Raw genomic sequence first — 27555 nt, forward strand, 5'->3', positions numbered from 1 at the left:
AATAATAAATATGAGATATATATTTTAAAAGAAATTCACACAGTGTACAAGAGAAGACAAACACCTTCCAACCTGAAAAACAAATTTCCAGTAATTTTCAACTACAAGCACCACGTTATTTCTAAATTTAATTATTTAGCCCAGTAAAATCTAGAACAAAATGTCTGTTGTCAACAGCTGGTAATTACCCATAACTCAGAGAATAGATCTTTATCACAGAAATAAACAGAAGTAGTTGTATATAGGAATAAATGTCGGAGGAAAAAAGAACCTAAAATTCTGTTTTTATATTTAGAGCCAATATGTCAATAAATTACTTAAAATTTATCTATTTAAGGACCCATATTTGTGCAAGTAAAACTTATTTTACTTAAAATGGGCTGATTAATGGCATTTTCCCTAACAAACTTCAATACTTCTTTAATCTGTAGAAGCTTTAATCAGTTAAAATGTGAATGAAGTCTCTTGAAGTCTTTTGAAAATATGAAGAACTCTCTCCACGTGTCTATTCCTCTTTTTTGAAGGGCGGGGACAGAATCTCTGTCGCCCATGCTGGAGTGCAATGGCACGATTTCAGCTCACTGCAAACTCCACCTCCCGGATTCAAGCAATCCTCTTGCCTCAGCCTCCTGAGTAGCTGGCATTACAGGCGTGTGCCACCATGCCCAGCTAATTTTTGTACTTCTAGTAGAGACGGGGTTTCACCATGTTGGTCAGGCTGGTCTCGAACACATGACCTGGTGATCTACCTGCCTCGGCCTTCCAAAGTGCTGGGATTACAGGCATGAGCCACCGCATCTGGACCACATATCTATTTCTTTAGTAGACAATTATCTTAGAACATTTGTATCCAACCACATTACTAAACAATTTACCAATTTTCCCATCTTTATGACTTTAGCTTTACATAAAATTTGTATGATCTTTTGAAATTTGCCATTAAGAGAGTAAAAACATGCTGTAAAATATTGCATAGTAGCATACACACATATCCTTTTAGCAACTATGTCTTTTAAAATCCCTTCAATGGTTTCTGGTACTGTTTTAAAAGCCTACATTGATTCATTATCACAACATGGCTAGTGACAGATATAACTTGCTCTTTGAAAAAAGAAAACTATGATTTTTAATGATCTGAAAATGACAAACTTCTGAGAAGTCCAAAACCATGGCAATCCTATGTAAAGTACTAGTTATACCTTAAATTCAAGAGCATTTATCATCTTCTTCCCAAAAGCCTTTACTTTGACTATGTCCCCATCTTAAAAATGGCATTGTCATTGTTCCAGTTACCTAGGTTCTCAACCTCAGAGTTATTTTGTTATTAACCTCTCATATCAACACTCCAAGTCCTATTAAGCCTAAATCCATTATGTTCTCTCCCCAATCCAAAACATATTACCATAAGAACTATCTTTCTAAAACAAAATACAAATTGAAAGCACAATACTGTATCACTATACACCCACCAGCAAGACAAAAATTTAAAAATATATATGTATATATACTAAGTGTGTCAATAATGTGGAAAAGACAAAATTCTCATACAATTCTAGTGGGAGTATAAGTTGGTATGTGTTTGAAAAGTCAGTTTTTACTAAAGCTGAATATGTGCATATCCTAAGACCCAGAAATTTCACTCCTACAAATATTCCCAAAATGGCAGAAAATGTTCTCACAATGTAATTTGTCCGCTCAGATAAGAATAACAGAAAAACAGAAGTGGCCATTTCCAACTAGGCTTCTAAAAGACATAGAAACATACTTTTATTTCTTTGACATACTCATAACTATAATGTAATTAATAAAAATGCAGTTAGATGAAATTGTAACAAGTTGAATTAAATTTCCATCAAATTTCATACATTTAATTTAGCAATAAGGGCATTAACCAATAATTGTTTATTGTAGTGCCCTCTACCCTTCCTGTTGGCATTGTGGCAACTGTTCAGTCCATTATAGCTGCATTCTTTGTGCTCACTCATTCTTTATTTTTATATGTTTTCCCAGTTTTTTTTTCTTAATGTTTTAATTACAATTTATTTGTAAATTAAGGTAGAATATAAATAGACTCTTTAGAATTTTTAAAAATAATTGAAAAGGTAAGGCTAGATTCAGAGGAAAAACTAATAAATGAAATGTTTTACTATAAAGCAACAATTTCTCCTAAATTATCCTATCTCTGAATGAGTAAGAAACATGAGCTTTTTTGCATAATAAGAAAATGCCATATATGTCACTCATTTGTGAATTTGTTTACGATCTACATTTATTTTCTACTACTGCCTAATATAATGCCAACTCTAGTTGCCTGGCGTAGATCTTTAATCCTCATAAAATTAGGTGAATCAAAATACAGAAGACTGGTTCCCAAGAGTCTGATGACTATAAACAACCTGTCTTTTTTATTTTTAACTTGAAGCTCAAAGCATCTCTCATAGCTGGAATACATCAAATAATATTTGCTGTCATAATATATGTATTCATTAGTTTGAACCACTTGTGTTGAATGTAAGTTGGGTAATTTTACACATATCAATTCCCCTAATTGTGACAGGAAATCAAATAACATATGTTTTATTGCTGTGGGATAATCCAGTATCATTTTTTTCATCAACACATCCACTGCAAAGAATGGATTTCAGTTATAGTACTTATTCTGACTACTTTTGTCTGTAATGAATCATTTTGAAAGTGTCATGACATTTTGCTCTGTCAGATAATTAATCTGTACTTTTCCTAAATACTCATTGCAACTCTATGAATCATTTTACAGCTAATAAAAAATATTCTGTAACAGAAAGTCTGGAATATGTGAAGATATGTGATGTCTGTGCATATTAGACTTAAGGCAATACACTCTGCAGGCTTACTTCAGATGTCATCTGTGCACCACAGACTATGGCTAGTGCTACACAAGAAAAGTTAAGAATAAGCAACAATCTTTGTACTTAAAAAGGCAGCAGCTTAGGTTTAAAATAATAATCAATTTTTAAAAGCATGTAAAGGTTTTTATGACTTATTTGCTGTGGGAATCCAGAGCGAAGAGTGATACACTTGGGGGATTTGAGAAACCACAGGAGGTAACTCATGTGTGGAGTGTTCTTACAGATTAATAGGGTTCTCTTGGCATGTAAGAGGGGAACAGAGATTACAAGCAGAGGAGGGGCATGATGGACCCCCCAAAACATGGAATTTCTGGAAAAGCAGAATGTTATCTTGTTCTAACACCAAATATCCCCCAAAGGACTATATTATTTTCAGTTTGTAAATCAAATAATGGGATCAGGGCACTCTAGTAATTCTGCATTTACTTGGATTTGAGGAACATTCGAAAGGAATATATCTCCTGCCAGAAAACTGAATTTATTATTAAAGCCATTAAGGCAAGGCACTTAAGCAGCAAAATTACAAAGTGTGTATGTCAGTGATCTTTGAAAGCTGCTAAAGGGCTTTTGTCTCTGCTTTTAGTAATCCCATTAAAAGCTACAGAGTCAGGCCCTATGAAAGGAAAAAATACTTTATTATTTTAGTTCCCAATGTTTTCTTTTGTCCCAAACTGATATTACAAGTCTTTGTTGAATAGAGTATGGTCTTACCTCTCTGTGTGATTTAGCCTGCACAAACAGTCAGATGATGGTGAAGGAGAGTGGAAAGTAAGGGAAGTTATCTCCAGTACCATTTGATTAGCTATTATTTAGTCAGAATTATATATTTTAAAAAAAGAAAAAGTGGCAAATGACACTAATAGCAAGTTTTCAGGTTGGACGTGGTGGCTTATGCCTATAATCCTAGTACTTTGGGAGGTCAAGGCAGGAGGACAGCTTGAGGCTAGGAGTTTGAGATCAGCCTGGACAACATAAGGAGACCCAATATCTAAAAAAACTAAAAATAAATTATCCAGGAATGGGGAAGTTTACCTGTAGTCCCAGCTACTCAGGAGGCCGAGGTGGGAGGATTGCTTGAGTCCAGGAGTTCAAGGCTGCAATGAGCTATGATTATGTAACTGCATTCTAATCTGGGTAACAGCACAAAACTCTGTCTCTAAAAAATTGTTTTGGAAAAAATTAGCAAGTTTTGAGCAATCTCCCATGGTGAAAAAGTTTCCAGTAATCTCCCACGGTGAGCAAATTTTCAGTATCTCCCATGGTTTGTATGCAGATCAGGTTATTTTTGAATCCTCCACATATCATGCCTAATAAGATCTCACTTACTGGAATTTCAGTGATGACTGCAAAATGTGTTTGATATGTGAAGTTATATACCATTAGTAAAATTAAGGACTAGGGTATTGTCTCAGTTTATTTTGTGCTGCTATAACATGATATCACAGACTGGGTAATTTATAAAGAACAGAAATTTATTTCCTCACACTTCTGGAGGCTAGGAAGTCCAAGATTAAGATGCCAGCATCTGCTGTGGGCCTTGTTGCTGTGTTCTCACATGGCAGAAAGCAGAAGGGCAAGAGAGGGTGAATTCACTCTTGCAAGCCCTTTTTATAGCGGCATTAATCCATTCATGAGGACAAAGCCCTCATCACCTAAATACCTCCCAAAAGCCCTACCTCCCTATATAATTGCCTTAGAGATTCAATTTTTAACACATTATTTTGGGGGAAACGTGTAGACTATAGAAGATATTTACCCGATATAGTGTACCCATAAAATGTCTGTATTCTTAAACATAAAGCTATTTTAAAGTTATAGAAATCAAAATGTCCATGATGACGAATTTTAATGATCATTTTCTACAGTAGGCTGACAGAGTATTCCTAAATGCAATACACTATCTACCGTTGCTGGGGATCCTTATGTTGGAAATACTTATGTATATAGAGATATTCAAGCCAGCACATTATATAGTATCTTCTACAATAGTATTTCACTGGTTGGGACATGAAAACACTTCTACCTTTCTCACCTGCCCATCTCTAACATTATCTAATACCACTGGTTCCCTCATTCAGCCTCACTTGCCTTTCTTTCTATTTCTATCTTCTGAACATATTGCATAATTCCTACCTCAGGACACTTGTACTTGCTGTTTGCGTGCCTAGAAAAATCTTCAATCAACTGGCTCATTTTCCTCCTCTCTCTCTCATGCCTCCCTACCTCTCTGTCTCTCTGGCAGTTTCTCTTAGAACTCAGGTGCCAAATGGTATAAAGGTCTCAGGCAACAGCCAGTGTTAACTGCTAGACAAGTGAACAAACCTTCAGATTTTTCTAGTCCCCAGCCTTTGAGCCACTCCAGCTGATGCCAAGTTAAGCAGAAATAAGCTATCTCTGCCAACACCTGTCCAAATTGTGAGCAAAATAAATGTAATAATTTTAAGCCTCTAAGTTTTAGGGTAATTCATTATGAAGCCATTGCAACTGGAACAGATTTTTGGCACACACATTGTAACTGTACACTTGTTATTGTATAGTGTGATTATATGCATATGTGTGTACATATATGTGTTGCCAAAAGCAATATTTTGTCATATCAATATTCGTTTACTCATGTATTTTCCCTTCCCAATGTTCTTTATACTTCTCTGTAGCTTCACCCTTCCATCTGTGATTATTTCCATTGCTTAAATAATTCTCATAGTATTTCTTTCATTTGAATTTGCTAGAGACTTTTTTTTCACCTTTTGTTTAAAAAGTCTTAATTTTACCTTATTTTTTGAAGGATATTTTTGCTGAATATAAAATTATGGATTGAATGTTGTTTTCTTTTGGCACTTTAAAGAGCTATTACAATGTTAGCGTAATTGTTCTTTTGAAGATAATATACCTTTTTTCTCTGTTTATAACATTGTCTTTTTGTCTTTGTTTCTCTGTAGTTTAATTATGCTGTGACTATATATATTTTTTTAACTATTCATCCTGTTTGGGGTTGGTAGAAGCTTTCTGAATGTGCTTCAAAGTCTTTCTCAACTATTATCTCTTCAAATGTAGTTTCTGCCACCTATTGTCTTTCTTCACTCATTCTGAGACTCCAGTTATACATCTGTTGAACCCATATGTCATACATATTCTCTTCTGTGTTTTCCATTCTTTTACTTTTCTGTGTTTCAGCCTGGATATTTTCTCTTGACCTATTTTCCAGTTCACCAATTCTCTCCTCAGCTGTGATTAATCTAATAATTCATTGACTTCTTAACTTCACTTAGAGTCTTTTCAGTTCTAGAAATTCTATTTATTCTTTTTATATAATTTCCACTTCTTTACCAAAATCTTCACCTTCATTTCTAACTTGTAAAACATATTAATTATTTTACTTTAAATTCCAAGTTTGATATTGCCATCAATCTAATATTTGAATCTTCTGTGTGTTCTATTGAGCTAGGTTTCATTTTCTTAACTCTCATTCAATTCTTATCTTTTTATACATCTAATTTGTTTACACTGGGTGCCAAGTATTTTGAGAGCTCTGAATGATGTTCTTTCTATCAGAGAGGATTTACAATTGCTCTTGGCAGGCAACTAGGCTGGGGAGGAAGAGATCACCATATCTAATCAGGGATTGAGCTAATTCAAAACTAAGTCTCTATCATTTTGAGGGATGGTTTATTACTAGCATACCCTTACTCCTAGAGCTCAGTCCTTTGGAGTCCCAACTGAAAATTTCAGGCCTTTACCAAAGCCCTTTCTCCTTAGAGAGCCCTAAACTCTTATTTTTGTCCCCTAGTGTCTAGAGATTGCTGAAGTCTTTGCTTAGCCTCCTATCCTCTAAGCAAAAGTTTTAACTTCAGTTTCTCAGCTTCCCCTTTTGAATCAGTAAATGTCTCAAGGGGGAAATTAGTGCCAAATATTGGATCATTTCAGTGTGTGTGTGTGTGTATTTTTTACATATCCTCACTATCTTGATATTTCCCTGGTGTTATCAAATGTATTTTTAATATTTCTTCTAATTGTATAATTGCTTCTGTGGCAGAGTTGGTCAGAAACAAACTAGTCTGCCATTATTAAAAATTGCTCTCAGGATGGTTTTATTTTATATTTTTTTATTAATTTTAACTTTTATTTTAGATTCAGGGGCAAATCTGCAGGTTTATTGCACGTGTATACTGCATGATGCTGAGGTTTAGAGTAGTATTGATCTTGTCACTCAGGTAGTGAGCACAGTACTCAATAGTTACTTTTTCAACTCTTGTCTCCCTCCCTCTCTCCCTTTCCCCTCTAGTAATCCCCAGTGTCTGTTGTTGCTGTCTTTATGACCATGTGTACCCAATATTGAGCTCCCACTTATAAGTGAGAACATGTGTTATTTGGGTTTTTGTTCCTTTGTTAATTCACTTAGGACAATGGCCTCCAGCTGCATCCATGTTGCTATAAAGGACATGATTACATTCTTTTTATGGCTGTGTAGTATTCTATGTTATATATCTACCGCATTTTCTTCATCCAGTTCACCATTTATGAACATCTAGGTTAATTCCAAGTATTTGCTGTTGTGAATACTACTATGATGAACATACAAGTGTATGTGTCTTTCTTGCAGAATAATTTATTTTCTTTTGGGTCCATATACACTAATTGGATTGCTGGGTTGAATGGTAGCTCTATTTTAAGTTCTTTGAGAAATCTGCCAACTGCTTTCTACAGAGGCTGAGCTAATTTACATTCCCACCAACAGTGAATAAGCATTCCCTTTTCTCGGCAAACTCTCCAGCATCTGTGTTTTTTTTTTTTTTTTTTTTTTTTGAGTTTTGAGTTTTGAGTTTTTAATGATGGGAGATGGCTTATTCTTAAGTATTAGATGACTGTAAAAATATTACTCTGTTCAGAGAGGCCTTATTTTACCATGGATAACCAAATTCATCCTCATCCTCATTCCTTTACTTTCCTTCATACTATCTTATTTCCTTTATAGAATTTATCACAACCAGAAATTATCCTGTTTAATTATTTGTGTATTTATTAATGATTTTATTTAAAAATTGTCAGCCTTTCCCAACTAGAATATAAGTTACGTGATAACAAGAACATGACTCCCTTGTTATAACTATATCCAAGTGCCCAGGACTATGCCTAAAATACTCAATTACTATTGTTTGAGTGAATAATGAATGACTGAATGAATAAAATGATCATAATCAGCCAGGAGATTTGAAAGGTGCTTTCCAGGAAGAGAAAAATAAATACAAAACTAAAAAAATCATAAATAATATACTTAGTTGCAGAGAACATTTTATTTTATATATGTATCACTAATGCAAAGAGTAAGAATATTCCTCTTAATGGGGTTGATAAAATTTAAAGAAGTTATATCTAAAGTTTGTGACAGATTTTCAACCATGTCAATCACTTAACAAGTATCTGCTGAGTGGCTATTACATTCTGTTAACAGCTTTTCTCTGCAAATTATGAGAAGCCATGGGAGCTTTTGAAAACAAGCACCCATTCATGTTCTTTATTTAAATCAGTAAGTGTTATGGCTACCACAGCTCCTCTCTTTAGTTTACTCTACAATTACTAGTACTATATAGTTAAGCTGCAAGATAATTTTCTTCTTCAGTATTTTCTTCATCTTTCCTCTTTAGATCTCTAAAACTGTTTCATATAGAATGCAGTTATTTTTATTCATGTTCTTTCAATGAACTTCTCTTACTGTCAGAGTTAACGAGTGTATGTGCACGTACCTGCATATATGTATACAGGAGATAAAGTGGGGAATAGAGAGAATAAAATGCTGGTAGAGACTGAAATATATTTATAATGAGTTCACTTTAAATCGACAGGCTATTCACTCTGCCTGAATCTCTGAACCATGCTCAAAAGACCATTTTAATGGATATTTGGTTTTACCTCTCCTGATACTCAGGGAGAAATATGTCCTGCAGCTACCCCGAAACTGCGTGTGTCTGTGTGTGTGTGTGTGTGTGTGGAAATCTTGAAAAGCCAATGCTTTCAGCCTACTTATAAAGCTCATTTCAAGGTTGGCTGTGACAGCTGGTGATAAAACAAAGCAAGTTGGTGCCTTGGTGAACCTCTCCTTTACACCAAAGGGGAGGTGTGTATACCACAGTTACAATCACTGTTCCCAGATACTGTTCCACAGACAGGTCTTCCAGAATGGGAATATCTTACTTTTCTAGAAGAGTAAACTCTGTCTCATTATACCTGGACAGGAAATAAAAAGGAAAGACGCTGGAACCAATCTAATATATACTGAGTAGTACTCGAAGGCAGATGGAGGAGGCAAAGGACATAAAATGTCTCAGCCTTCTTTCATTCTCTTCTAATTGCAAAATTCAGCCTCAAACCTGATAAAGATAAAACTTGAGGTAATGCTTGAACATAGGTCTGAAATCAAAATTTTCAAATAGAGGTTGTAAACTCGCAACCCATGGATTGAGCTGACCCTCATATATGTTTTGTTTGGCCTGCACAATGTTCTTAAAAATTTGAATTTAATTCCTTTGGGTTGGAAACATGTCCTTCATTCTGCCAGTTCCCCCTTACTGTTTAGTATTTTATACCAAACATGAGTGTCTCAATTATGTTGCATGCCAAACTTCCACAGGCATATCAGTTTGCAACCTCAAATTTAGAATGTATATATTCAGATTTTTAAAATAAATGGAGTTTCCTTAAAATTAATTGCATAAATTAGGTTGCATTTTTTTTCAAGAATATTGAACAATGGTCACTATAATTTTTATTTCAAAGCAAATATTCAATATATCCAGTCACTTAAATGCCAGAATAGCCGGAAACACACAATGTACATTTAGAAAGTGAACTGTTGGGCTCCACTTCATGTTATTCTGTTAGATTGCCCAAGGTCCCCCAAAATCATAAAAGAAATAAACTATTATAATTGTTATTCTGATTTGTATTTACAAAAATATTACTATCTGTAAAATAAAAATAACAACCACAAAATCTCAGTAGCATAGTAGCATACAACAATAAACATTTGTGCTCAGTAGTCTTATGGGTTGACTGAGTAATTTTGCTGCTTTGAGCTGGGTTCAGTGGAGTTCAACTATATGGCTACTGACAAGTCAGATGGAGATAGGCTGGCCTAAGATAATCTTACTTGGGACAACTGGTCTCTCCCACTCCACTAGACCAACCTTTGTAATAAGACTGCAAAAGAGACAGCAGAAGTGGACAATTCTTCTTGAGGTCTAGGTTCAGAGGCGGTATACTATCAAAACGGAATTGACCAAAGTCACAAGGCCAGTCCAGATTCAAGACATGAGGAAATAGACTCTACTCTTGGAGGTCACATTGCAAAAGGTGTGGCTACAAGGAAGGGTAGAACACTAAGGCCATTTTTAAAATCAATACACCACAGTAGTAATTTTTTTTTTTCTTGAGACAGAGTCTGGCTATGTCATCCAGGCTGGAGTGCAGTGGCATGATTTTCGTTCACTGCAACCTCCGCCTTCCAGGTTCAAGTAATTCTTCTGCCTCAGCCTCCTGAGTAGCTGGGATGACGGATGCATGCCACCATGCCCAGCTTATTTTTGTATTTTTAGTAGAGATGGAATTTCACCATATCGGCCAGGTTGGTCTTGAAGTCCTGACCCCGTGATCCGCCCGCCTCGGGCTCCCAAAGTGTTGGGATTACAGGCATGAGCCACCACACTTGGCCCATAGTAATATGTTTTAAATCTCTTTTTTCAATATACCTCAAGATCCTTAGAAATAATTAATGACCTCTGCCAACTTCTTAGGAATGTTCAAATTTAATAGCATAGAAGTTTAATGTTGCCTTAAGGTCTAGGATTCAGGTTCTAAGAATATGTTTGAGACTGTTATGGCTTTGGATCTCATACAATCCAAACACTAAAAAGGCTTTTAAAAAAACAAAATAATTTAGTGGCAGAACCAGAAATAGATATTTCCTCAGCCTTTATTCTGATTCTTCTCAGACTCTGTTGGCTTTTTTCCTTTTTTCTTTACTTCTTTTATTTGTTAAGGTTATAGAAAACATTTCATAGGAGAAACTTCTAGTAGTTGTGGTAATTCTTTCATCATATTGATCAATTATTAAACTCAAAGAGAATAATGGTAAAAAATGATCTCAATTCTGAAGAGTTTTATTCAATTTATGATTTTGAGATAATTTACTCCCTAAAAAAGCAATTAGACCCCAATAGGTTTTTCTTTCAAACAACATATTGCATAATTTTGAACAAGAAATATTACATTGTAATTGTTTGAAGATCTATGTGTGTATTAACACATCAATTAACACATCAATTATGCATATAGCACTCAAATTCCCAAACTATTGCTTGTATAAGCAAATGTAGAGAAAATTGAATATTTAAGTCTAGTTGCAATATGTCTTCTTAAGAATGGAGTTTAGCTTCTATAACATGCAGGGATTTATTTCTGTAGCATTTGTTGAGCACCACATAACTAGCTAAGCATGGCAGACACAAGACACGCTCCCTGTCCTTAATGAGCTCATAACAGAGAAAGAAGCAAGCAGGTTTTTCACTAGCTATAGTACGGTGAAAATCCTGGAACAGAAACAGTGTTTTCTTCCACCAAATAGAAATCGTAATACATTTCTCAAGAAAGAGCTTAAAAGGGCTGGGTGCAGTGGCTCACACCTCTAATCTTAGCATGTTGGGAGGTCGAGCTGGGAGGAGTCACCAGAGGTCAAGAATTCGAGACCAGCCTGGCCAACATGTTGAAACCCTGTCTCTACTAAAAATACAAAAAAAATTAGCCAGGCACAGTGGTGTGCACCAGTAGTCCCAGATACTCCAGAAGCTGAGGCAGGAGAATCACTTAAACCTGGGAAGTGGAGATTGCAGTGAGCTGAGATTGCACCACTGAACTCCAGCCTGGGTGACAAAGCGAGAATTCGTCTTGACAAAATAATATTTTTTTTTAAAAAAAAAGAGCTTAAGCTAAAAAGGCATTCTCCACTCCAAGCCACCCAACCTCCGTGGAAACATATATGTAGTTCTCCAAAGAATTAGCCCTAGCTTCACCAAGCTAATTCAACTCTTCCCTGAATCACTTTTTCCTTGACTGCCTAAATATTTTGTCTATGCTGCCATCCTTAGGACATGGGAATACTATCAGAAAAGCATGCGCTTTAGATTTTTGCTGCTGTCCTGTCCTGAAAACCCTTTCCTGTCCATATGCAGGCTTCCCATTATTTACCCCAGCATCCTCATGAAAGGTGAACAAAAACGTTGACCACAGCCAGCAAGGCCTCAGTGTCACACCACTCCAGGCAGTGTGGGGCAGGTGGGGACATCATTCACAGTGTGTGCTAAGGAAATGGGACCCTGCAACAAGAGACACTGTCTCAATTTTGGCAATGATCTTACCATGGCATGAAGGCACTTTCTGCATATAACGATGCTTTGCTTTTGCTATATAATGACTCATAATGACCTAATCATGAATTGTGATTTGTAACTGAAGTTGCTTTTTTTTAATACATACTTTAAGTTCCAGGGTCCATGTGCACAACGTGCAGGTTTGCAACATAGGTAGGTATACACGTGCCATGTTGGTTTGCTGCACCCATCAACTCATCATTTACATTAGGTATTTCTCCTAATGCTATCCCTCCCCCACCCCCCAAACACCAACAGGCCGTGATATGTGATATTCCTCACCCTGTGTCCATGTGTTCTCATTGTTCAACTCCCACCTATGAGTGAGAACATGCGGTGTTTGGTTTTCTGTCCTTGTGATAGTCTACTTAGAATGATGGTTTCCAGCTTCATCCATGTCCTTGCAAAGGATATGAACTCATCCTTTTTTATGGCTGCATAATATCCCATAGTATATATGTGCCACATTTTCTTAATCCAATCTATCACTGATGGACATTTGAGTGGTTCCAAGTCTTTTCTATTGTGAATAGTGCTGTAATAAACATACGTGTGCATGTGGCTTTAGAGCAGCATGATTTATAACCCTTTGTGTATATACCCAGTAATGGGATGATTGGGTCAAATGGTATTTCTAGTTCTAGATCCTTGAGGAATCACCACACTGTCTTCCACAATGGTTGAACTAGTTTACAGTCCCACCAACAGAGTAAAATGTTCCTATTTCTCCACATCCTCCGGAGCACCTGTTGTTTCCTGACTTTTTAATGATCACCATTCTAACTGGTGTGAGATGGTATCTTATTGTGGTTTTGATTTACATTTCTCTGATGACCAGCGATGATAAGCATTTTTTCATATGTCTGTTGGCTGCATAAATGTCATCTTTTGAAAAGTGTCTGTTCATATTCCTTGCCCACTTTTTGATGTATTTTTTTTTTCTTATAAATTTGTTTAAGTTCCTTTTAGATTCTGGATACTAGCCCTTTTTCAGATGAGTAGAATGTAAACATTTCCTCCCATTCTGTCCGTTGCCTGTTCACTCTGATGGTAGTTTCTTTTGTTGTGCAGAAGCTCTCTACTTTAATTAGATCCCATTTGCCTATTTCGGTTTTTGTTGCCATTGCTTTTGGTGTTTTAGTCATGAAGTCTTTGCCCATGCCTATGATCTGAATGGTATTGCTTAGGTTTTGTTCTTGGGTTTTTGTGGTGTTAGATCTTACATTTAAGTCTTTAATCCATCTTGAGTTAATTTTTGTATACGGTGTAAGGAAGGAATCCAGTTTCAGCTGTCTACATATGGCTAGCCAGTGTCCCCAGCACTATTTATTAAACAGGAAATCCTTCCCCTATTGCTTGTTTTTGTCAGGTTTGTCAAAGATCAGATGGCTGTAGATGCGTGGTGTTATTTCTTAGGCCTCTCTATATCTATTTTAGTACCAGAACCATGATGGTTTGGTTACTGTAGGCTTGTTGTAAAGTTTGAAGTCAGGTAGTGTGATGCCTCCAGCTTTGTTCTTTTTGCTTAGGATTGTCTTGGCAATGTGGGCTCTTTTTGGGTTCCATATGAACTTTAAATAGTTTTTTCCAATTCTGTGAAGAAAATCAGTGGTAGCTTGATGGGGATAGCATTGAATCTGTAAATTACCTTGGGCAGTATGGCCATTTTCACAATATTGATTCTTCCTATCCATGAGCATGGAATGTTCTTCCATTTGTTTGTGTCCTCTTTTATTTCATTGAGCAGTGGTTTGTTGTTCTCTTTGAAGAGGTCATTCACATCCCTTGTAAGTTGGATTACTAGGTATTTTATTCTCTTTGTAGTAATTGTGAATGGAAGTTCACTCATGAATTGGCTCTCTGTTTGTCTATTATTGGTTTATAGGAATGCTTGTGATTTTTGCACATTGATTTTGTATCCTGATTACTTGCTGAAGTTGCTTATCAGCTTAAGGAGGTTTTTGGGTTGAGACAATGGGGTTTTCGAAATATACAATCATGTCATCTACAGAGACAATTTGACTTCTTCTATTCCTAATTGAATACCCTTTATTTCTTTCTCTTGCCTGATTGCCCTGGCCAGAACTTCCAACACTATGCTGAATAGAAGTGGTGAGAGAGGGCGTCCCTGTCTTGTGGCAGTTTTCAAAGGGAATGTTTCCAGTTTTTGCCCATTCAGTATGATATTGGTTGTGGGTTTGTCATAAATAGCTCTCATTATTTTTAGATACATTTCATCAATACCTAGTTTACTGAGAGTTTTTAGTATGAAGGGCTGTTGAATTTTGTCAAAGGCATTTTCTGCATCTATTGACATAATCGTGTGGTTTTTTTCATGATTCTGTTTATGTGATGGATTGCATATACTGGTTTGTGTATGTCAAACCAGCCTTGCTTCCCAGGGATAAAGCTGACTTGATCATGGTGGATAAGATTTTTGATGTGCTGCTGGATTTGGTTTGCCAGTATTTTATTGAGGATTTTTGCATTGATGTTCATCAGGGATATTGGCCTAAAATTCTCTTTGTGTCTCTGCCAAGCTTTTGGTATCAGGATGATGCTGTCCTCATAAAAGGAGTTAGGGAGGATTCCCTCTATTTTGCTGATTGGAATAGTTTCAGAAGCAATGGTAGCAGCTCCTCTTTGTAACTCTGGTAGAATTCGGCTGTGAATCCCTCTGGTCCCGGACTTTTTTTGGTTGGTAGGCTATTAATTATTGCCCCAATTTCAGAACCTGTTATTGATCCATTCAGAGAGTCAACTTCTTCTTAGTTTAGTCTTGGGAGGATGTATGTGTCCAGAAATTTATCCATTTCTTCTAGATTTTCTAGTTTATTCACGTAGAGGTGTTTATAGTATTCTCTGGTGGTAGTTTGTATTTCTGTGGGATCAGTGGTGATATCCCCTTTATCATTTTTTTATTGTGTCTATTTGATTCATCTCTCTTTTCTTCTTTATTAGTCCTGCTGGCAGTCTATCTATTTTGCTGATGTTTTCAAAAATCAGCTCCTGGATTCACTGATTTTTTGAAGGGTTTTTTGTGTCTCTAACTCCTTCAGGTCTGCTCTGGTCTTAGTAATTTCTTGCCTCCTGCTAGCGTTTGAATTTCTTTGCTCTTGCTTCTCTAGTTCTTTTAATTATGATGTTAGAGTGTTGATTTTAGATCTTTCTTGCTTTCTCTTGTGGGCATTCAGTGCTATAAATTTCCCTCTACACACTGCTTTAAATGTGTCCCAGAGATTCTGCTACATTGTGTCTTTGTTCTCATTGGTTTCAAAGACCATCTTTATTTCTGCCTTCATGTTATTGTTTACCCAGTAGTCATTCAGGAGCAGGTTGTTCAGTTTCCATGTAGTTGTGCAGTTTTGAGAGTTTATTAATCCTGAGTTCTAATTTGATTGCACTTTGGTCTGAGAGACAGTTTGTTATGATTTATGTTCTTTTACATTTGCTGAAGAGTATTTTACTTCCAATTATGTGGTCAATTTTAGAGTAAGTACAATGTGGTGCTGAGAAGAATGCATATTCTGTTGATTTGTGGTAGAGTGTTCTGTAGATGTCTATTAGGTCTGCTTGGTCCAGAGCTGAGTTCAAGTCCTGGATATCTTTTTTAATTTTATGTCTCATTGATCTATCTAATATTGACAGTGTGGTGTTAAAATCTTCCATTATTATTGTGTGGGCGTCTAAGTCTCTTTGTAGGTCTCTAAGGACTTGCTTTATGAATCTGGGCGCTCCTGTATTGGGTGCATACATATTTAGGATAGTTAGCTCTTCTTGTTGAATTGATTCCTTTACCATTATGTATTGGCCTTCTTAGTTTCTTTTGTTCTTTGTTAGTTTAAAGTCTGTTTTATCAGAAACTAGGATTGCAACCCCTGCTTTTTTTTTTCTTTCCATTTGCTTGGTAGATCTTCCTCCATCCCTTTATTTTGAGCCTATGTGTGTCTTTGCACGTGAGATTGGTCTCCTGAATACAGTACACTGATGGGTCTTGACTCTTTATCCAATTTTCCAGCTTGTGTCTTTTAATTGTGGCATTTAGCCCATTTACATTTAAGGTTAATATTGTCATATTTGAATTTGATTCTGTCATTATGATGTTAGCTGGTTATTTTTGTCCATTAATTGATGCAGTTTCTTCATAGCATTGATGGTCTTTACAATTTGGCATGTTTTTGCAGTGGTTGACTCTAGGTGTTCCTTTCCATGTTTACTGCTTCCTTCAAGAGCTCTTGTAAGGAAGGCCTGGTGGTGACAATATCTCTAAGCATTTCCTTTTCTGTAAAAGATTTTATTTCTCCTTCACTTAAGAAGCTTAGTTTGGCTGAATATGAGATTCTGGGTTGAAAATTCTTTTCTTTAAGAATGTTGAATATTGGCCCCCACTCTCTTCTGGCTTATGGGTTTCTGCTGACAGATCTGCTGTTAGTCTGATGGGCTTCCCTTTGTGGGTAACCCGACCTTTCTCTCTGGCTGCGCTTAATATTTTTTTCCTTCATTTTAACCTTGGTGAATCTGACAATTATGTGTCTTGGGGTTGCTCCTCTCAAGGATTATCTTTGTGGTGTTCTCTGTATTTCTTGAATTTGAATGTTGGCCTGCCTTGCTAGGCTAGGGAAGTTCTCCTGGATAATATCCTCAAGAGTGTTTTCTAACCTGATTCCATTCTCCCTGTCACTTTCCAGTACACCAATCAAACATATACTCAGTCTTTTCACATAGTCCCATATTTTTTGGAGTCTTTGTTCATTTTTATTCACTTTCTTCTCTAATCTTGTCTTCTCACTTTGTTTCACTAATTTGATCTTCAGTCACCAATATCCCTTCTTCCACTTGATTGAATCAGCTATTGAAGCTTGTGCATGTGTCGTGAAGTTTTCGTGCTGTGGTTTTCAACTCCATCAGTCATTTAAGGTCTTCTCTACACAGTTTATTCTAGTTAGCCATTTGTCTAACCTTTTTCAAGGTTTTTAGCTTCCTTGCAATGAGTTAGAACATGCTCCTTTACTAAGAGAAGTTGGTTATTACCAACCTTCTGAAGCCTACTTCTGTCAACTCATCTAACTCATTCTCCATCCAGTTTTGTTCCATTGCTGGCAAGGAGCTGTGATCCTTTGGAGAAGAAGAGGCACTCTGGTTTTTGGAATTTTCAGTTTTTTTTGCTCTGGTTTTCTCAGTTTTTGTGGTTTTATCTACCTTTGGTCTTAGATTTTGGTGACCTACGGATGGGGTTTTGGTGTGGATGTCCTTTTTGTTTATGTTGATGCTATTCCTTTCTGTTTATTAGTTTGTCTTCTAATAGTCAGGCCCCTCAGCTGCAGGTCTGTTGGGGTTTGCTGGAGGTCCACTCCATACCGTTTGCCTGGGTATCACCAGCGGAGGCTACAGAACAGCAAATATTGCTGCCTGATCCTTCCTCTGGAAGCTTCGTCCCAGAGGGGCACCTGCCTGTATGAGGTGTCTGTCAGCCCTTACTGGGAAATGTCTCCCAGTCAGGCTACATGGGAGTCAGGGACCTGCTTGAGGAGGTAGTCTGTCCATTCTCAGAGCTTGAATGCTGTGCTGAGAGAAACACTGCTCTCTTCAGAGCTATCAAACAGGGACGTTTAAGTCTGCAGAAGCTGTCTGCTGTCTTTTGTTCTGCTATACCTTGCCCTCAGAGGTGGAATCAATAGAGGCATTAGACCTTGCTGAGCTGCAGTGGACTCTGCCCAGTTCGAGCTTCCTGGCCCCTTTGTTTACACTGTGAGCTACTCAAGTGTCAGCAATGGCAGATGCCTCTCCCCGTCAAGATACAGTATCGCAGGTTGATCTCGGATTGCTGCACTAGCAGTGAGCAAGGCTCCGTGCATCTGGGACCTGCCGAGCCAGGCTTGGGAGGGTATCTCCTGGTCTGCCAGTTGCTAAGACTGTGGGAAAAGTGCAGTATTTGGTCAGGAGTGTACTGTTTCTCCAGATACAGTCTGTCATGGCTTCCTTGGATAGGAAAGGGAAATCCCCTGACCCCTTGCTCTTCCCAGGTAAGGCAACACCCTGCCCTGCTTCGGCTCACCTTCCGTGGGCTGCACCCATTGTCCAACCAGTCCCAATGAGATGACCCAGGTACCTCAGTTGGAAATGCAGAAATCACCCATCTTCTGAGTCAATCTCATTGGGACCTGCAGACCAGAGCTGTTCCCATTTGGCCATCTTGGAAGTGACTGATTTGTAACTCTAGTTCTAACAAGACTGTTATGTTAACTGAGATGGTAATCATTCAGGATTTTGGTATGAGAATAAAGTAATAAATGGGTGGGTCCAGAATCTAGAAGGAAGCCAATACTTACTATACATGAATGTATGTATATGTGTGTATATAGTTTATATATAACATTACAGTACCAACTTTTTAGTATAATCTCCATTGTCATCTTTCAAATGAGTAATTTTGTAAGCATTCATTATGTGGACTATTTTTCTTCTCCCTGCCCCTGGAAAGTTATACCCCTCAGAGTTCCAATCTCAGTCTTATTTTCTTCTCAGTAGCTATATTCTCCCATTGATCTCATCCAGTATTTACTACTGCCTACATGTGACCATATCCTAAATCCACATCTTTAGAAAGAGCTCTTTCCTGAGTTCTGTACCCAATTCTCCTATCTTCTAGGCCTCTTGGTTGAAATATTCCTTGTGTCCCCTCAAACTTTACCTGTCTAAAATTGAGTTTATTATCTTTTCCCTCAACCCTGTTCTCTTGTTGTATTTTCTCCAGATTAACAGCATCATCATTTTCTCAGCTTCTCGGGCACCCAAACCTGAAAATTATTTAGACAAAACACCCAAAGGCAATGAGTGTAGTCTACCTCAGCTCTGTAACAACTGTGCCTTATTCTCCATCTCCACAGTACTGATTCAATTCCAGTCCTCATTAGCTCCTCTCTGGAAGATAATCAGAGTTTGCTAACTGTTCTTTCTGCCTGCAATCGGAAATTAACCTGGAAAAAAAAAAAAAAAAAACACCTACTAAAAGTAGCCTCAAACGGATATCTAATCATACAACTCTATTCTGTAAAATGCTTCCACAGTTTTCCTATTTCCCCAGGATAAGGTCCAATCCTTGGCACAGCATTGTACATGCACACACACCACACACCACCCAGAACCATCTGGTTTCTTCCCATATGTAACCTCACCTCCTGTCACCTCCACATACTCCTTATGTTGTAACTGCAACTCAACATTCTGTGAAAGTGCCATGTTGCCTCACATCTTTGAGCCTTTACAAATAATGTTCTCATTTGTGGCCTGCAAAATTGACAAAAATGTAAAAGATTGATAAGCTGCAGAAAAACAGATATTTTCATATGCTGTTGGTAAAAGTCTCAGTTGTTACTAACTTTTTGGAAAACAAACTGGCAGTTATAGTAGAATATATGATCTTTCCATTTAGTGGGAAAACATATTAAACACTTATCTACCTGCTTCAATTTTATTTAACTAAAACTTACCAGTAAGAAACATTGTTAAATAAGTGAGATTCTAAGTAACTAATCAGTGTCATATCATGTCAAAAAACATAAATATATATTCTTTTAACTGCTGAATTTTTAAATCTCTTTTCTTAAGAGCAAGATCTTTTCACTATCTCCTCCAAGAATCGGCACATATATTTTAAAAGCTAAAAGTTTGTAACATAGATGAGATAGAAATGGCCCTAAAAGTGAAGCTATTACTGCAGATGGCCTTCAAGCAATTCCATACCTCCTTGAGCCCCCATTAAAGTTTCTTTATTTTTTTATAAGAAACACATTGAAGGTCAGTATGCTGTACTGAGTAAATTGAATGTGGATGCTCTTTCACACTGGGTTGTGAGGAGGATTTGGAACAATCCCAAAAATGAAACAAGCTCACTGTTTTTGAGAGAAGAAACATTGTTAGCATCTTAGTGAAGTTTGCAGTTTTGCTGCTGAGCCCCTTATGATGAGTCAGATGGACAGCCTGAGCTGAGAAAGGTGAGTGATGGACAGATGATAGGTCAATATGATCAGAGTGTTTACAGAGAGTCGGTGAGACATCTGCCGCCCCCCTGGCTTGGTATATCTAAATCCATGTGTTATCATCAGCTAAATGGGGAGAAAAGGAGCTGACTCTGCCTGCTTTTTAAAACTGACCCCACATGTCCTCATTCACCACTGCACCCCCCCGCCATGGGGTGACCTACTTGCCAGTCCTTAAAACATGTCTCTTCAATGAAGCGTTTGGATGTTGGAATAACATAAAACTATTTTAAAGCAAGGTTTATGGGAAGTACACACTCCAGAATTTATCAGATCAAATATAGATAAATTGCAGACCTACAATTGGCATTTTTTAATACTTTGATGGTTTTATTAAGCACTTTCATAAATATAAATTAAAACTTTAGTTTATAGGCATATACAATTGGGCTATGAAGAGTGAGTATTTGTGACAGGCATTTGCTGACAAATAACTTTTTTTTTTTCGATTAACCATTGCCTTCAATAGAGTTGAGGACTAGAAGTCAGCAGCCTAGGAATCAAATGTAAATAGCAAATTCCCTAAGTAAGAACCCACCTTCAGATATACCCATAAAGAAAACCATATACTAATCATACAGAAAAGTATTAGCAATAGTTTTATAAAGGGAAATCAAAAGGACAATTTTTCTATTCTCAGAGAAAAACACCAGCACATACAGACACTGATCTAAAACAGGACTAATGCTCAAAATCACTGACTTGTGTGTAAGGGAGGAAGGACTGAAATTTATTTTGTTCATATATTCCTTTATTATTTCTATTTTCAGGACAAAATATATTTTAATGTTATTTTTTTTTTAATCAGGCCATTTTTTAAATTTTTAGTAGAGACAGGATTTCTTTATGTTGCCCAGGCTGGTCTCAAACTCCTGACCTCAAGTGATCCACCCACCTCAGCCTCCCAAAGTGCTGGGATACAGGTATTGTTTTATTACTAATGTGACTTAGGAGCTAAGTGTAAATTTTTTGGAACTAGGAGGATAAATCTATAATGTATTTTAACTGCGGTTGGGAAAAGAAACATTCTCAAAACCAATCCTTCAGACAAGCCAGCACAATGCAGAGAAAGCCTAATTCATTTGGTCATGGGGCTTTTGTTGTTGTTGTCCATTTCTGAAGTAGGAGCTATGTCTCAATCTCATATAAGGAAAATATATGTCATTTTAAAATTATTCAAAAAATGTTAGTCCTTGGAAACTAAACTAGAAAAATATTTTCTCCTGGATATTATACATTTACTATCCTCAATATTTTAACAGACATGGGACTCTCCTGCTCCCCAATGTGGTAGGCAGAATGCTAAAATGATCCCCCTTTCTGTACAAACTGTGTATAATCCCCTCCCTTTGAGTGTGGGCAGGATCTATAAATATTACAGGATATCACTCCTGTAATTAGATTATGTTATATGGCAAGGGGAAGGGATTTTGCAGATGCAATTAAAGTCCTTAATAACTTAAATTTAAGTTAATTAAAAGGAAGATTATCTTAGGTGGCCCTGACATAATCAGGCAGGACCTTTAAAAAAAAGGGGGTCTAGAGATCAGAGACAGACTTCAGAGAGATTTGAACAAAAATAATAATAATAAAACCACCACTCCCCAGCTGGCCTTGAGAAACAGACAGACATGCTGTAAACTGCATTTGGAAAGAGCCAGCTTCTAAGAACGAAGGGCCTCAGTCCTACAAGCTCAAACAACTGGATTTTGCCAACAGCCTGAATGAGCCTGGGAGAAGATTCCAAGGCTCAGATGAGATTATAGCCCAGATGATACCTTGATTTCAACCTGGTGGGACCTTAACTCATACTTGGACTCCTAACCCACAGAAATTGTAAAAAGATAATTTACATTGTTTTAAGCTGCTAAACTTGTGGTAATTTATTACATAGCACTAAAAGGTAATAGACCCAGCAAATTGTTGGCCAAGTTTAAAAAAACATTCTTGAGTGGAAAGGACAGTAGAAGTCATCTAGTCCCATTTTTTATTCAATTAGTTATGTAAATACTTTTCTGATTAGATAAATTAATTAATGTCTCCTTGTTTTTTTGTCTGCATGCTCCATAGTTCATCATGAGGTGTTATGTAGCTTCGAGGAACTGATCTCATAATGCATTCATTTCCTTAGACATACCTCTCATGCTTACCAATATGACTGAAACCAACATGGGCTGAGAGTAATATGAGGGCAAAGTATTCTACTATGCTACATGGTACTTATTTCCAGTTAACTGATCCAAAAGCAGGTTTGAGATTTAGCTATCCAGTTTAGCTCATTAGGATGTGACCACTGATCTGAATCTAAAAATTGGATGTGGGCCCATTCTAGATTGTCATTTGTGAATAGAAGGGAATTTATGCACTTACATAACTTCTGACTAGGAGTCAGTCAGCATATTCAGGTGCAGATTCTACCTCTGCCACTAATCCATTGTGTCATTTTACATGAGGCCCAAATCTCCATACATAATTTGTAAAATTACTTGAATTATTAGAGGAGACTCTGGTGGTCCTTCTAGTACAAATGTTCTAAGATCATGTTAGTTCATGTCTATTTCTTAAAGTAGGCCTGTGCCTACACCAGCTCACTTGATTTCTTTGCTATACTCACTAGAAATATTGTTTCATTTTTATTCTTTCTAAATGAAGTGTATAAATGATAAAAACAACTCATAGAAGTGATATAATGGACTATTTGGCATTTGCCCACCTAATATCCCAAGTTACAGTAGGCAGAAAAAATGAGAGGCAAAATGAAGGGGAACAAAGGGGAATAAAAGAGAACTAGGAATAAGAAAAATATAGACTACAGAGACAGCATTTGCAAAGGGCAAAGACAACCAACTTTTCCAATCTCATCTCCTTCCGGGGGAGGAATCCTAGGGAATCTCAAGATTCCCATACAAAAAGGCCTTTATGTAGATCCTCACAATCCAAGAAAAGTATGAATTGGCTTCTAGCCTACCTATAATATAATAGCCTCTCTATAATATGAATTCAAAATGTCCTTAGAAACAACTATAAAATACACAGGTTCTTAAAGGCATCTCAGATTTTGTCCACAAGTCTCTAATCATATTGAGGAAGATTTCATCTCTGAGAGGTCCTATGAAATGATATCACTAAGGTCCTAGAAGACAGAGTCAATGTTTAATAATTTTCTATATTATTTGGAACAATGTTGTCTAAAATATTAGCTACTGGTAAATGCTTTTTTCAGAACCCTACTGAGAGCAGTATGGTTTAATAGGAGATCTGTTAGTACCACTCAAAAAGGAACAATACAACCATCTGTTTCATTTACTTTTTTTCCCATCTGTCCCATTTAAACATCAGTGAGCCTATCTTTAAGAGACTTGAAACAAATGTTCAGACTAGCCATGAATGCTGAGGGGGCCACATGGTAACTACAACCCCCTTAATGATATCTAATTCCCATAAATCTCCTGGATCTTAAAGTGTGTGAACCAAAAACAAATTACCTGGGTCCTTCACAGCATCAATTTCATATGATCTGGTAAAAGGGAAACAAATGTGTTTCTCTAGTTAATAAACATTTCAATACAAAGTTCACGAAAGTTCCCATTGTTCCTGCTCCTGCCCTGTGATGTGCAAGCTCCCACTCTGCCTTCTGCCATGAGTAAAAGCTCTCCAAAGCCTCCTCAGAAGCTAAGCAGATGTTGGCACCATGCTTCCTGTGCAACTTGTAGAACCATAAGCCAATTAAACCTCCTTTCCTTATAAATTACCCATTTCTTTATAGCAATGCAATAAGATCCTAACACAGAAAATTGGTACCAAGGAGTGGGACATTGCTATAAATATACCTAAAAACGTGAAAGCAGCTTTGGAACTGGATAACAGGAAGAGGTTGAAAGAGTCTAGAGGGCTCAGAAGAAGATAAGAAAACAAGAGAAAGTTTGGAACTTCTTAAAGGCTGCTTAAATGATTGTGACCAAAATGCTAATAGTGATATGTACCATGAAGTCCAAGCTGACAAGGTCTCAGATGAAAATTAAGAACTTATTGGGCAAAGATAACACATGGTATGCCTTAGCAAAGAACCTGGCTGAATTGTGTCCATGCCCCAGGGATCTGTGAAAGTTTGAACTTCAAAATGATTATTTAGCCTATCTAGTGGAAGAAATTTTCCAAGCAGCAGACCATTCAAGATGTGGCCTGACTTCTTCTAACAACTTACACGCAGAGAGGGAAAAAGAATGACTTAAAGTTGAAATTTATATTTAAAGAGGAAGCAGAACACCAAATTTTGGAAAATTTGCAGCCTAGCCATGTGGCAGAGAAAGAAAAAACATTTTCAGAGGAGGAATTCAAGCAGGCTGTGAGCAACCACCTGCATAACTAAAAGGGCACTGTGTACTAATAGCCATGACAATGGGAAAAATAGCCTTGAAGACATTTCAGAGACCTTCATGACAGCCCCTCTTATCACAGGTCTAGAGGTCTAGGAGGACTGATGTTGTGGGTCGGCCCCAGGGTCTGGATGCTCTGTGTAGCCTTGGGACACTAATTCCTAATTCCTAGCCACTCCAGCTCCAGCTGTGGCTCAAATGGTGCAGCTCAGGCTGCCATGTTGGAGAATGCAAGCCATAAGCCTTGGCAGCCTGTATGTAGTGTTAACCCCGCAGCTGTACAGAGTGTGACAGTGAAGGAGGCGTGGTAGTCTTTGCCTAGATTTCAGAGGATGTATGAGAAAGTCTGGGTGCCTAGCCAGAATCCTGTCACTGGGGCTCACAAAGAACCTCTGTAGGGCAGGTGGAAAAGTGTGAGGCTGAAAGTCCAATAGAGAGTCCCCACTGGGACAATGTCTAGCAGAGCTGTGGAAAAACGGCCACTGTCCTCCAGACCCCAGAATGGCAGCTCCACTGCCAGCTTGCAACATGCACCTGGAAAAACTGCAGGTACTCAGCACTAACCAGTGAGAGCATCTGTGGAAGCTGAACCCAGCAAAGCCGCCCAAGGCCTTGGGATCCCACCCCTTGCACCAGTGTGCCCTGGATGAGGGACATAGAATCAAAGATTATTTTGGAGCTTTAAGATTTACTGACAGCCCTGTTGGGTACTGAAGTTGCATGGGGCCTGTAATCCCTTTCTTTTGACCAATTTCTCCCTTTTGGAATGGGAATGTTTACCCGATGCCTGAACCCCTATTGTATTTGGAAGTAAATAACTTGTTTTGATTGTTCAGACTCATAGCTGGAAAGAACTTGGCTTGAGTCTCAAATGCTGAAATGAGTTAAGACTTTGAGGGATTATTAAGAAGGGATGATTGTATTTTGAAATGTGATAAGGACGTGAGATTTGGGAGGGGCCAGGGACAGAATAATATAGCTTGGATATTTTTCCCTTCCCAAACTTCATGTTGAAAAGTAATCCCCAATGTTGGAGATGAGGCCTAGTGAAAGGTGTGTAGATCATGGAGGCAGATCCGTCATGGTTTGATGCTATCCTCACCACAGTGAGTGTGTTCTCATGAGATCTGGTCATTTAAACATATGCGGAGGATTCCCAGGCAAGATGGCCAAATAGGAACAGCTCCAGTCTGCAGCTCCCAGTGAGGTCAATGTAGAAGGTGGGTGATTTCTGCATTTCCAACTGAGGTACCCAGTTCATCTCATTGGGACTGGTTAGACAGTGGGTGCAGTCCACAGAGGGCCAACAGAAGCAGGGTGGGACACTGCCTCACCCAGGAAGCTCAAGGGGTCAGGGAACTCCCTCCTCTAGCCAAGGGAGGCCATGAGGGACCATGCTGTGAGGGATGGTGCTATCCAGCCCAGATAGTATGCTTTTCCCATGGTTTTCACAACCCACAGACCAGGAGATTTCCTTGGGTGCCTATACTACAAGGGACCTAGGTTTCTAGCCAAAACTGGGTAGCTGTTCGGGCAGACACCGAGCTAGCTGCAGGAGTTTTATTTCATATCCCAGAGGCACCAGGAATGCCAGTAAGACAGAAATGTTCACACCCCTGGAAAGGGGACTGAAACCAGGGAGCCAAGTGGTCCTGCTCAGCGAAACCCACCACCATGGAGCCCAGCAAACTAAGATCCTGGCTTGAAATTCTCACTGCCAGCACAGCAGTCTGAAGTCGACCTGTGATGCTTGAGCTTGGTGGGGAAAGGGGCATCCACCATATCTGAGGCTTGAGTAGGCAGTTTTCCCCTCACAGTGTAAAGACAGCTGCCAGGGAGTTCAGACTGGGTGGAGCCCACTACAGCTCCACAAAGCTGCTGTAGCCAGACTGCCTCTCTAGATTCCTACTTTCTGGGCAGGACATCACTGAAAGAAAGGCAGCAGCCCTAGTCAGGAGTTTATAGATAAAACACCCATCTCCCTGGGACACAGCACCTGGAAGAAGGGGTGGCTGTGGGCGCAGGTTCAGCAGACTTAAACATTCCTGCCTGCTGGCTCTGAAGAGAGTAGCGGATCTCCCAGCATAGTGATCCAGCTTGGCTAAGGGACAGATTGCCTCCTCAAGTTGGTCCCTGAACCCTATGACTCCAGATGGGAAGACACCTCCCAGCATGAGTCAACAGGCACCTCATACAGGAGAGCTCTGGCTGGCACCTGGCAGGTGCCCCTCTGGGATGAAGTTTCCAGAGAAAGAAGCAGGCAGCAATCTTTGCTGTTTTGCAGCATCTGCTAGTGATACTCAGGCAAACAAGGTCTGGAGTGGAGCCCCAGCAAACTCCAGCAGACCTGCAAAAGAGGGGCCTGACTGTTAGAAGGAAAACTAACAAGCAGAAAGCAATAGCATCACATCCAAAAAAGGACAACCATGCGAACTCCATCTGAAAGTCGCCAACAGCAAAGTCCAAAGGTAGATAAATCCATGAAGATGAGGAAAAACCAGCATAAAAATGCTGAAAATTCCAAAAAACAGAACACCTCTTCTCCTCCAAAGGAATACAACTCCTTGCCAGCAAGGGAACAAAAGTGGGTGAAGAATGAGTTTGACAAACTGACAAAAGTAGGCATCAGAAGATGGGTAATAACAAACTCCTCCAAGCTAAAAGAGCATGTTCTAACCCAATGCAAGGAAGCTAAGAACCTTGAAAACAGATTAGAGGAATTGCTTACTAGAATAGTCAGTTTAGAGAACATAAATGACTTGATGGAGCTGAAAAACACAGCACAAGAACTTCCTGAAGCATACACAGTATCAATTGCCAAATTGATCAAGCA

The sequence above is a fragment of the Rhinopithecus bieti genome, unplaced genomic scaffold (assembly GCF_001698545.2).
Source record: "Rhinopithecus bieti isolate Rb0 unplaced genomic scaffold, ASM169854v2 scaffold_23810, whole genome shotgun sequence".
Lineage (NCBI taxonomy): Eukaryota > Metazoa > Chordata > Mammalia > Primates > Cercopithecidae > Rhinopithecus > Rhinopithecus bieti.